This window comes from Solanum lycopersicum, chromosome 4 (assembly GCF_036512215.1).
Source record: "Solanum lycopersicum chromosome 4, SLM_r2.1".
Taxonomy (NCBI): Eukaryota; Viridiplantae; Streptophyta; class Magnoliopsida; order Solanales; family Solanaceae; genus Solanum; species Solanum lycopersicum.
Genome location: NC_090803.1, coordinates 32,983,516 through 32,995,360, shown reverse-complemented (window position 1 = coordinate 32,995,360; position 11,845 = coordinate 32,983,516). Strand labels below are relative to the sequence as shown.

Below are 11,845 nucleotides of genomic sequence, written 5' to 3'. Positions count from 1 at the left end.
TTGTGAATTTCAAATTGTGTGTTTTAGTGATATTGTGAATTTAAAATTTGAGGTGTTAAAGCCTAATGGCATATTGAAGATTTGAATCATTGATAATTGATATATTGAAATTTGGTAGTAAATTAGTAATGCACTTCTTTGATTTATTGTATATTTTTACTTTTTACTAAAAAGTTTTTAGCCCATTAAGTTGAAAAATGAAACAAAAAATTGTAAACTTTAAAATTTCAAAAAGCCCACTAAACAGGCCCATTAAAAAACCGAATTAAAAAACCGAACCGAATTAATAAAAACCGAACCGAATTAACAAAAACCGAACCGAACCGAAATATTTCGGTTCGGTATTCGGTACGCAATTTATAAAAACTGAAAACCGAAAAAACCGAAAAAAAAAACCGAACCGAACCGAAAAACTGAATGCCCACCCCTACTTTTGGTGGAGTAGAATGAAGCGTGACATTGTGGACTTTATTGCCAAATGTCCAAACTGTCAACAAGTAAAGTATGAACACCAAAGGCCCGGAGGAACACTTCAGAGAATGCCCATTCCGGAATGGAAATGGGAGAGAATCGCAATGGACTTTGTGGTTGGTCTTCCAAGGACAATGGGTAAGTAGGACTCCATTTGGGTGATTGTTGATAGGTTAACTAAATCTGCTCATTTCATTCCAGTAAAGGTGACTTACAATGCAGAGAAGTTAGCCAAGATCTATATCTCAGAAATCGTTCGATTACATGGGGTTCCACTATCCATCATATCAGATAGAGGTACACAGTTTACTTCTAAGTTTTGGAAAACATTGCATGCGGAATTGGGTACTAGGTTGGACCTTAGTACTGCGTTCCATCCTCAGACTGATGGTCAGTCTGAAAGGACGATTCAAGTGTTGGAGGATATGCTTCGTGCATGTGTGATAGAGTTTGGTGGCCATTGGGATAGCTTCCTACCCTTACGGAGTTTTCATACAATAATAGCTATCACTCAAGTATTGATATGGCCCCATTTGAAGCATTGTATGGGAGGAGATGTAGGTCTCCCATTGGTTGGTTTGATGCATTCGAGGTTAGACCTTGGGGTACTGACCTTTTGAGGGATTCGATAGAGAAAGTGAAGTCTATTCAAGAAAAGCTTCTAGCGGCGCAAAGTAGACAAAAAGAATATGCAGATCGAAAGGTTAGAGACTTAGAGTTCATGGAAGGTGAACAAGTCTTGTTGAAGGTTTCGCCAATGAAAGGGGTGATGCGATTTGGTAAGCGAGGTAAACTTAGCCCAAGGTATATTGGTCCATTTGAAGTACTTAAGCGAGTAGGGGAGGTGGCTTATGAGTTAGCCTTGCCTCCAGGGCTGTCCGGAGTGCATCCGGTATTCCATGTGTCTATGTTGAAAAGATATCATGGGGATGGAAATTACATTATCCGTTGGGATTCAGTTTTGCTTGATGAGAACTTGTCTTATGAGGAGGAGCCTGTTGCTATTTTAGATAGAGAAGTTCGCAAGTTGAGGTCAAGAGAGATTGCATCCATCAAGGTGCAATGGAAGAATCGACCCGTTGAAGAAGCCACTTGGGAGAAGGAGGCGGATATGCGAGAAAAATACCCACATCTGTTTACAGATTCAGGTACTCCTTTTCGCCCTTGTTTTCCTTCTTGTGATCGTTCGGGGACGAACGATGGGTAAATTGGTATCTATTGTAACGACCTGTTTAGTCGTTTTGAGCAGCAGATTTTATTTCTGGAAAAACAGGCTGAGGCGACGGACCCCACGACGGACCGTCATGGGCACGACAGATCGTCGCAGGGTCTCGTTTCAAAACACTTAGAAAATCTGAAATTGGGTACTGAAAATCGACTCTCTGAACTTCGTAACGAAATGGCAGGACGGACCGTCACAGGTGTGACGGACCGTCACAGACCCTTGGTTGAAATTTGGGTCTCTGAACCTTGCGACGACCTGCAGGACGGACCGTCGCAGGCACGACGGGCCGTCGCAGGTTGCACAATCCCAGTCTAGGTCGGATTTCTTGATACGTTTTAAGGGACGTTTTTTACTATTCTTGCCTTAATTATAAAGTTAGTGGGTTAATGTTAATAAGTCTAATTACTTGAGGGTTAAAAGAGGTAAACTTAAGTTAATTAGTGGGGCATTATTGCCATCTTTTGTTCTTAATTATATACTAATTAGGATAAAAGAAAGAGGGTTTTGGAAAAAAGAAAATAGAAAGAACAAGAGAGAGAGGGAGAATCGAACGAGGAAGAAAGAAGAACAAAGCTTTGGGAATTTCCTTGCTTGATCACTAGTCTTCGGTGGAGGTAGGTTATGGTTTTCATGCTTTCATAGTAAACTCTTAATAGAGAATGATATGTATTGGTAGTATTGTAAACCCTGCTATGTGCTTAATTGTATGCATGCATGAACGTGATTATATAATTGTGATTATATTAAGCATGATGAAGTTATTGAATCCCAAATCTTGATAAAAACCTAATCTCTTTTTAATGATGATGCCTTGGTAAGGGAGAAGGCTTGATGAACTAAAGTAATGAGATTGATGATGCCTTGGTAAGAAAGAAGGCTTGATGAATTGATGGAAGGAGATTTAGGGGATCGGGTGTCACGAACCGACACGTAGCTTTAGGGGATCGGGTGTAACGAACCGACACGTAGAATTAGGAGATCGGGTGTCACGAACTGACACGTAGAATTAGGGGATCGGGTGTCACGAACCGACACGTAGAATTAGGGGATCGGGTGTCACGAACCGACACGTAGAATTAGGGGATCGGGTGTCACGAACCGACACGTAGAATTAGGGGATCGGGTGTCACGAACCGACACGTAGATTTAGGGGATCGGAGTGTCACATACCGACACAAGAGGATTAATGAATATGAGGGATCGGAGTGTCACGTACCGACACAAGAGGATTAATGAATATGAGGGATCAGATGAGGGAGCGGAGTGTCACGTACCGACACAAGAGAAATAAAGATAATGAATCTTGAAAGATGTTAATATACTCAATCTAATGAACATAATTCCCAAATGAGTATGGTATTGAGGCTTGAGTCCTCATGTGTGAACTTGACGGTAATTGTTAATGATATAGTACTTGTTGTTGCTACATGTTGAGTATCATGGTTGATTTTATGATATTATTGGTATATATTGATTTCTATTTTGAGTTGGCCGATGATATCTACTCAGTACCCGTGTTTTGTACTGACCCCTACTTTTATGTTCTCTTCTTGTTTATTTGTGGAGTGCAGCAAACGTGCCATCGTCTTCAACTCAACAGTAATTCAAGCCAGTCTTACTACATCGGAAATTCAGGGTGAGCTAATGCTTCTAGCTTGGACTTGATCTTCTTCTTCAAGTCTTGATGCCTTGAACTTCCGGCATGGACTAGCTTCTTATGTATTTTTAGCTTTTAGAATACTCTTAGTTTAGTCGTTTGATTGTAGATGTTCTTGTGATGATGACTTCCAGATTTTGGGGAATAATAGATGTTGAATTTTAGAAGTTAATGAATTGGTCTTTATTTAATGAGTTTAAGTCTTCCGCATTACTTTCTGTTGATATTATATTGAAATGTTAAGGTTAGATTGGTTGGTTCGCTCACATAAGAGGGTAAGTGTGGGTGCCAGTCGCGGCCCGGATTTGGGTCGTGACATTGAAACATCTCCTCATCCATCATCATCCTCAGGTCTCTATCAGTGACGATGCTACAGTTTATTGGACACCCTTCTCTGAAATAACATATCATATATAAGTAAAATGCTAGTTGAATTGGTTAAATATAATATTTTGACACCCTTAATACATTAAAGAGCTGCAGCGCTGTGGTGTGAGGCTTTCCTGATTACACGACGTGTGTGGGTTCAATTCCTTTTAGTTTCGTTTTAATGTAATTTTGATAGTATTAATCAAAACAATTTTTAATTGGTTGATTTTTTAACCCAACAAAAGAGCACATCATTTGATTCTACTTCCATTATTCATATCTCATTATTGTTGTCGTCATCAGAGATTAGTGAAAATTTAAAACATAAAAATAATTTCATTTTAAGCATAGTTCCCCCATACTCCTTTTTACTTGCTTTGTTCATTCACTAAAATTAAACACAAGTATTAAAGCCAAATATTATGCAATTTATTTTTTAAAATTTTGGAAAATTTATTCGTAAAAAGGTAAAATTAATATTACGTAATTTAACTTAAAATTTTTCTACGCATCCATTTATCACAAAAATTTCTTATGTAATACTTGGACACCATTCGTAAAATTTCTAACTCCTTCACTACTCTCCACTATTTTCATTTCACTACTCTTTTACTAAAACATAATTTTCGCTACCAATGTCATTTTATTGATGTTGATTTCAATCTATTTTATTGGTCCGATTTTGAGTGACCCATTTTGATTTGTAGATCTATGCGAACATTTCTCATATAATCTATATTTTTGTTTAATCAAATTTCTTATGCAATCTTTGTTTCTTATTTGAGTTGTCAAGAAAAAAAAAATTCAAAAAAATTCATCCTACAAGTGGATAAATTCATGGGGAGGGTTCGAAGAAGATAATGTAGATATTATAGCGAATTTTCTTCTTTAAAGTAACCTAAAAAAATTGTTGAATAGTAATGAAGAAGGAAACAAAGTGTTGAACGTCGGAATAATGGTGAACGACAAGGAAGAAGAAAGACAAGAGTTGTGGGTATGCATTTCTAAATTAATCATTTAATATAATTAATTTTAAAAAGTGTTTAATTAATTTTAAAAAAGTGTTTACGAAAAAAATAGTGAATAAGTAAAAAAATAAAACTTAATGACATGGTGCCTACATGGTTATGACGTGGCACTTACGTGGCTACGAAGTGGCGGGTGAGAGTGGTGTGATAATTTCAGAGTTGAAAAAATCACTGAAAAGATGTCAAGTAGGATATTTAAACACCGTTGTAATTTAGTATTAAAGTAAGTTATGCTTCCAAATTTAACGGGACATTTATATATTTTCTCCAAAAATAGATACATAAGAATTTATGTCACAAGTTAAATTATTTATCATAAGAATTATAAAAATCAATAAAGTTACTGAAGTATAATTATACATATTGTTTTAAATGGAGAACACTTTTCCTTTGCATAAGTAACATTACGATTTAATCCAATCTTCCTTGTGAAATAAACTGAAAAATGAACATCCCACACATATTTAAGAGGATAAATATCAAGTTGTAATCATACTCTTTAAAAATAAACTACTTATAACATATTATTATCATCTTATAGCACATCAATTAATAATATATTAATTAAAAAATATATATTTAAAAATAAACTATTTATAGAATATTATTATCAAGTGATAGCATACTAACTAATAATATATTAGTAAAAAAATTTATTTTATCATTTAACTAATAATTATTATGTTTAAATAATTAGTTTTATTTATTCACTTACCTTTTATCAACAAAACCTTTTAAATTATTACTGATTAATCAATTACCTCTTAAAGTTTTTAATATAAATAATAAATTATTAATTATTAGTCAATTTCCTTTAATGTTTTTAGTATAAATAATAAATTATTATTTATTAAATATTAATTAAACTTCATACTATATAATTGTCTTTTAAAAAATAAAATCTAAAAATTAGGGATTTGATTTTAATTAATTTCATAGTATATGGTTACCCAATAACTACCCACCCCATATCAACCAATACTCTTTTATCTTCCCCAATACACTCAATCTCACCCCATTTATTAATGATTAAGAATTCTGACAACGTTTATTAAGTTACTTTTTTTATAGTGCATTTATTGAATGTTGCATGTCTGAGAATTTGAAGCGTTTATTTAGTTAAATTAAAGCTAGATAAATTATTAGCATTACAATTATTCTTCATTTCAAAATTTCTCTATTATTTTGAAATTTCTTTCAACATATAGTTCATTTTTTTACCCAAAAATTCAAGATTATTTTCATAGCTGCATATTTCAGTTCTAATGGATAACTTTGTGTCAATTTTAATTAAACATGGTGGAAAGTGGAATTCTTTGGGTTAGTTTTTAGTTATGATTGTTTTTTTTAATTATGAATTAATGGTTTTATTTAGATTTGTCATTTTTTACATTTAAAACAATGTTCAATTTTTTTGGTTAACTGTATTTTTTGTAATACAGTTTGTAAAAAAAATTGTGAAAGAAATATTATGTTTTATATAGCGTACATGAAATCTGAAGTTTATTTTTTTAGTGAATGAAATGTGTATGAAACATATAGCATTTGCGTATGGATTTTTTTTAATAGTACAAAATTTTGTTTTTCCATAATTTTAGTGCTATAGACACTCTCTATATATTGAATTTCTCATCAGACAAGATGGAACATATCCAATTGGAATATTATTTGACTGCATTTACATGCTCATTTGAAATTTTGATAGATTATTTGGCTAAAGCATTGTGTGATTAAATTGCAGGTAAAAATCCTACCTGCCAAATATGTTATGAAGACGGACGATGATGCTTTTGTAAGGATTGATGAAGTTCTATCTAGTCTCAAGGGAAAGGATCCTAATGGTATATTATATGGTGGGATATCTTTTGAATGGTCTATAATTTATCAATGTTACAATTATTTTTGTATGAATTTTGTTTGAAATAGATTGAAAGTTTATATGAACTAACTTAACAATGCATGTACCATAATAGTTTATGATTGGCAGTATAGTTCAATGTATATTTTTAATGTATAAATATTGTATGAATTATGAATTCTATATTGATTTTTATATATGTAATGGAAACTAATGATATATAGATATAAACATTGTATGAATATTGTATGAACATTGTATGAATAACATATAGAACACTTTATGAATGGCAGGACAGTACAATTTATATTTATAATGTATTGACATTGTATGAATTATGAATGACATACTAAACTTTGATATATGCAACAGAAACAAATGATATATATGAACATTGTATGAATACAACGTGAAGATTATATAAATGGTAGTATAGTTCAATTTATATTTATTATGTATTAATATTGTATGAATTATGAAGGTCATATTGTACTTTGACATATGTAACATAAACAAATGAAATATATATATATATATATATATATGAAAACTGAATGAAAACTCTATGAAACATTATTTGAATACCATAAATGTCAATGATAACTACTGCACTCAATAAAAAAAATGTGTTTATAGCATTCAAAACAACATAATAACAAATTTAACATTACGAAATCATTGTTTTTGCACAGAATAATTTGAACATGTTTTTTTATTGTGTCCAACCTGACGGCATCTACTGCAAGTCATTTTCGTCCTTTTGAATTTCACGTCAGCATTGGAGTATAGATCAACGTAATTATTTTTCAATCTAACATCACAATTTATTATATCAATATTAATAACACTATGACCTTCATTATGCATCTCATAATCTACTAAAGAGATACAAAGGATATTTTGAAAAGAAATCCAATTTAACCTTTTTCTGATTTAGAAAAATCTTTACCCCAACATCATTATGAATAATAATAGGGGGACACATATAGTTAATAACGTATTTTAGCTCAATCGAATATATATTTTCGTCTAAATTAAGTTGAGTTATTATTGCATTAACTAAACAAATATAGAGAGCAGACGCATCATATATGATATCCTCCATCTGAAAATCGACGTATTTTCCTGTTTCACAACATTAAAATAATATTTTAGTAAAATAACATGTATAATTGCTATATAATTCATACACACTTCATACACATTTCCTATATGATTCAATTACTTATACACTAATCGGTTCATATAATTCATACACATTTAATTATATTATTCGCTAACTTATACAATACTCCAACTAAAGATACACAATACATTTTAAAAACAAAATTCATACAATAACATGTATTATAATTTAAATAGAAACAAAATTTTGTACTATTAAAAAAAATTCATACACAAATGATACATGTTTCATACACATTTCATTCACTAAAAAAATTAACTTCAGACTTCATGTACGCTATACAGAACATATTGTTTCTTTCAAAAAAAAATTTACAAACTGTATTACAGATAATATAATTTTTTTAATAATGTTTTAAATGTAAAAAAATGACAAATCTAAATAAAACCAATAATTAATAATTAAAAGGAACAAATCATAACTAAAAACTAACCCAAAGAACTCCACTTTTTACCATGTTTAATTAAAATTGAAACAAAGTTATCTATCAAAACTGAAATATGCAGCTATGAAAATAATCTTGAATTCTTGGGGAAAAAATTTATTATATGTTGAAAGAAATTTTAAAATAATAAAAAAAATTGGAACGAAGAATAATTGTAATGCTAATAATTTATATAGCTTTAATTTAACTCAATAAAAAGGTAAACTCTTCAAATTCTCAGGCATGCAACATTCAATAAATGCACGGTCAAAAGCAACTAAATAAATGTTGTCAGAATTATTAATCATTAAATTAATTACTCATTATCACTTTATCTACTTAATTGTTAATTAATTCTTAATAACAACTCTTTTTAGTAAATTATAATTAACAATATAATTACTAATAAAATGCTATAGAGTGAAATATTAAATGCTACAGAATGAAATTAAAACTCTAATGCCATAACATGATAATAATACTACATATAATGCTATATGTGAAATTTACTCTAATAAACTTGTTGGGGACAAGTTCAAAATAATTGTCCATGCAATTAGGTGTTGCACTAAAAAAAACATAAAATCAGACATTTTGTTGTGCAAGATATTTTCTCTTCATCAATAGCTTCGACATTTGCTAAGACCTCATTTGCTTAGACTTAACAAAGGTTTGAATTTAAATAGTTCATGTTTTACTTCGAAAAATAATAAAAGAATGAAAAAAATAACTAAGTTTTAAAAAATCGTTTAAACTTATGATTTATGAGAAATCAATTTTTCAATTTAAAAGAGTCGCCACACAATTTTTTTTTTTAACAAAAATCAAGAAAAACTTAAGATTTTCAAAAAGGTTGAAACAAATAAAAAAATCAATTTGAAAAAATGGATTTGAAGTTCAATGTACATTACGAGAAGGTGTTAGCCCTCAATATGCCCACTAACTTGCGTTTGACCGACGATTTGACTAAAATGACTTTTAAATGATGTTTCTTAATTTCAAATAATTAAAGGAAAATCAATTCTTTTTACTTATTTACTCAATTTTATTATTGTATTATCTTAAGGGAAAAATGAAACACGGAGAATATCTTAAAGGGAAATAATTCATAAGGCACTATAACTTATGAAAATAAGGCTAAGTATATATATATGACTATCTGTGGGAAATTAATTAAATTAAACCAACTTCAATAAGCAAATGAAGATAAGATAGGAAATAAAACCAAATTCTTGGGCCTACGCTAAACCTGTCCTAAATCTACAATTCCTTCATAATGGGCTTGGCCTGTTTTTGGGATCTTTTGGACCCATTTGTCTGCTGGGACCTGCTGGAACACAAGCAAAGCCTAGTAAAATTGGGCATTGGCCTATATTCATGCCAAAGTGAGTCATGTATACATTAAGTATACAATGTATACGGGACTTATGCTTCGTCTCTGCCCTGTTTTTTTAATTTTTAACCTGTAGCTACTGTGTTTCAATCCATATTTTCATATTTTTTTGTGACCTGTATATCATTATTTTCGCAGTATATACCATTTTATATTGTTGTGTACAGACTGTATACAACCAGCTTTTGGGCTTTTGGGACTTGAAATTCAATCTCCAGCATGTAGATTGCCTCCGATTCACTCAAACAAGATGAGGATGACTCAGAAGAAATTCAGCTCGATGCAAGGATGGAGTCTGATAGACTCAGATGGTGTCACATGTGGCAAAACGGAAGGAAAAGAGTTAACAAAGAACCTTCACTTGAATAAAATTTAATAGAGCAAACAAGAATTAATTTATGCCAATATCTAGATACTCGAAAAGAAAAAGAAAATAAAATTCATGGTGCATAACTTAATGCTCATGACTAAGGCTCCTATTTGCACTAATTTATGACAAAAAACAGTAGCAACACACCCATGACTAGAAGCCATAAGCATATTCATGTGTATAACACTTGATCACAACCATATTATCAAATCAATCTTGAATACATAGAACTTAATACTAATGACTCAAATAAATCCTATGACTTAGCTATTAGCTACTATTTTCAATTAAGACATATCAAAATGAAAGGACACTTAGAACTTCTTCTTGTTTTAAAAAATAAAATGAAGCAATATCCAAAGATGTAGCCAATTTAACAGATGCAGCAAATTTGAATCAGAGGAAAAGAAATCAGAAAAAGAGCATCTGGACAAAGGGAAACAAGCCTACACTCTCAAGTAGACTCAACAAAGCAACAAAATAAAAGGAATTAAAACGAGTAATAACATACAAAATATAAGAACCCAAAATAGTGGTGAATGCGGCATTACTCGAAATGCTGACATCTTAATTCATTCATTCAACTCGAGATTAAAGAATAAAGGATATGACGTCGAATAAATCAGATTTACAACTTCATGATTAAGGATATAATAGACTAAGACAAATAGCATAGTTTGAAAACTAAACAAAATGCAACTATGAAGATTCAACAAGGAACAAGAAGAGTAACAATTTTAAGTTACGAAACAACTTCTAAACACATTCATGATCTACACATACATATGGGATCATATTTAACAAGCAAACGACCAAATCTTAAAATCACACGAGGAATCCATATCCTTAATGGACTACCAGAACTGTGTAACCAACTAAACAAACAAATTAAGACTCAAGTTAAAAAGAGAACTGTAAGAAGAGAGAAGTTGTATACCTTTTTTGAGGCAACAAATCAAGACGAGAACATGCAGGGGATCCACCTTCCACTATTCTTCTATTGCAGGAGCTCAGATTCAAACAATAAAACCCCCGAAAAAAAATGCAAGCAAAACCAAAAGACTGACTCTTTTAAGATATATTTTCTAATGGTAGATTATGACTAACTTCATACCTCTTTTTTGTTCAATTTCTCTCACCCAACTTTTTCCTCTGTTTTTCCTTTTTTTCTCCCAACTTTTCAACCTTTTTCTTATGTATATATATTTCAACTCTTGTAACTCTCTCCAATATTTTCTCCCACTCCAACAGTAAAAAGATAACAAACTATATATAGAAGGGAAATTAGGGTTTGAAAAAAACAAAGGGGGGGGGGGGGGGGAATCAGATGAAATTTTCGGACCAAAACCAAACCTATTGAAAATTCAATCCTTTGAAAAAATTTTCCATTTAGGCAAAACACCTTTTCTTGAAGCTTCAACCCCATTCCAGAAGAGGAAAGGGGGATGGACGCTTGGAATGGATTCTAGCGTCCCTGTCGTCGACGTGGAATGATCTCGCATTGGTCAAGACGGGGGCAACAACTGGAATTGCAGAAAATCTGTACAAGGACTTGAAGAAGGAGATGTTAGGTCGTTCTGGATTTCTTTTTGGAATGAGAATCGGGCCGGGTTCGGAGCAGCTAGGGAGGGTGAATGGAATTGGAGGTGGGCTGGGCATTATAATATAGAAATGGGCTGAAATTTTAAGTAATTACGTGATGTAAATTGGCCCAAAATTGGTATTTTGATGGGTTCTGGAATGGGTTGAAGCAGTATTGAAGTGGGCTGCTAAAAATTGGGAAAAGGGCCCAAGATTTGCTTCGCAAATGGGTTTAAGGATTTCACTAATAAATAATGGGAAAAAGGGTCTAATACCTCAACTT

At 31.7% G+C, this 11,845-nt stretch overlaps 1 long non-coding RNA gene across 1 annotated transcript; it reads right to left on the bottom strand.

The window, feature by feature from the left end:
* Positions 1-9,341: 9,341 nt before the first annotated feature.
* LOC101268385 (uncharacterized) lies at positions 9,342-11,577 on the bottom strand. The gene is made up of 2 exons (XR_182669.5): positions 10,919-11,577; positions 9,342-9,906 (listed from the first exon to the last, which is right to left on the bottom strand). It is a non-coding gene; the product is annotated as an uncharacterized lncRNA (long non-coding RNA).
* Positions 11,578-11,845: the final 268 nt, after the last annotated feature.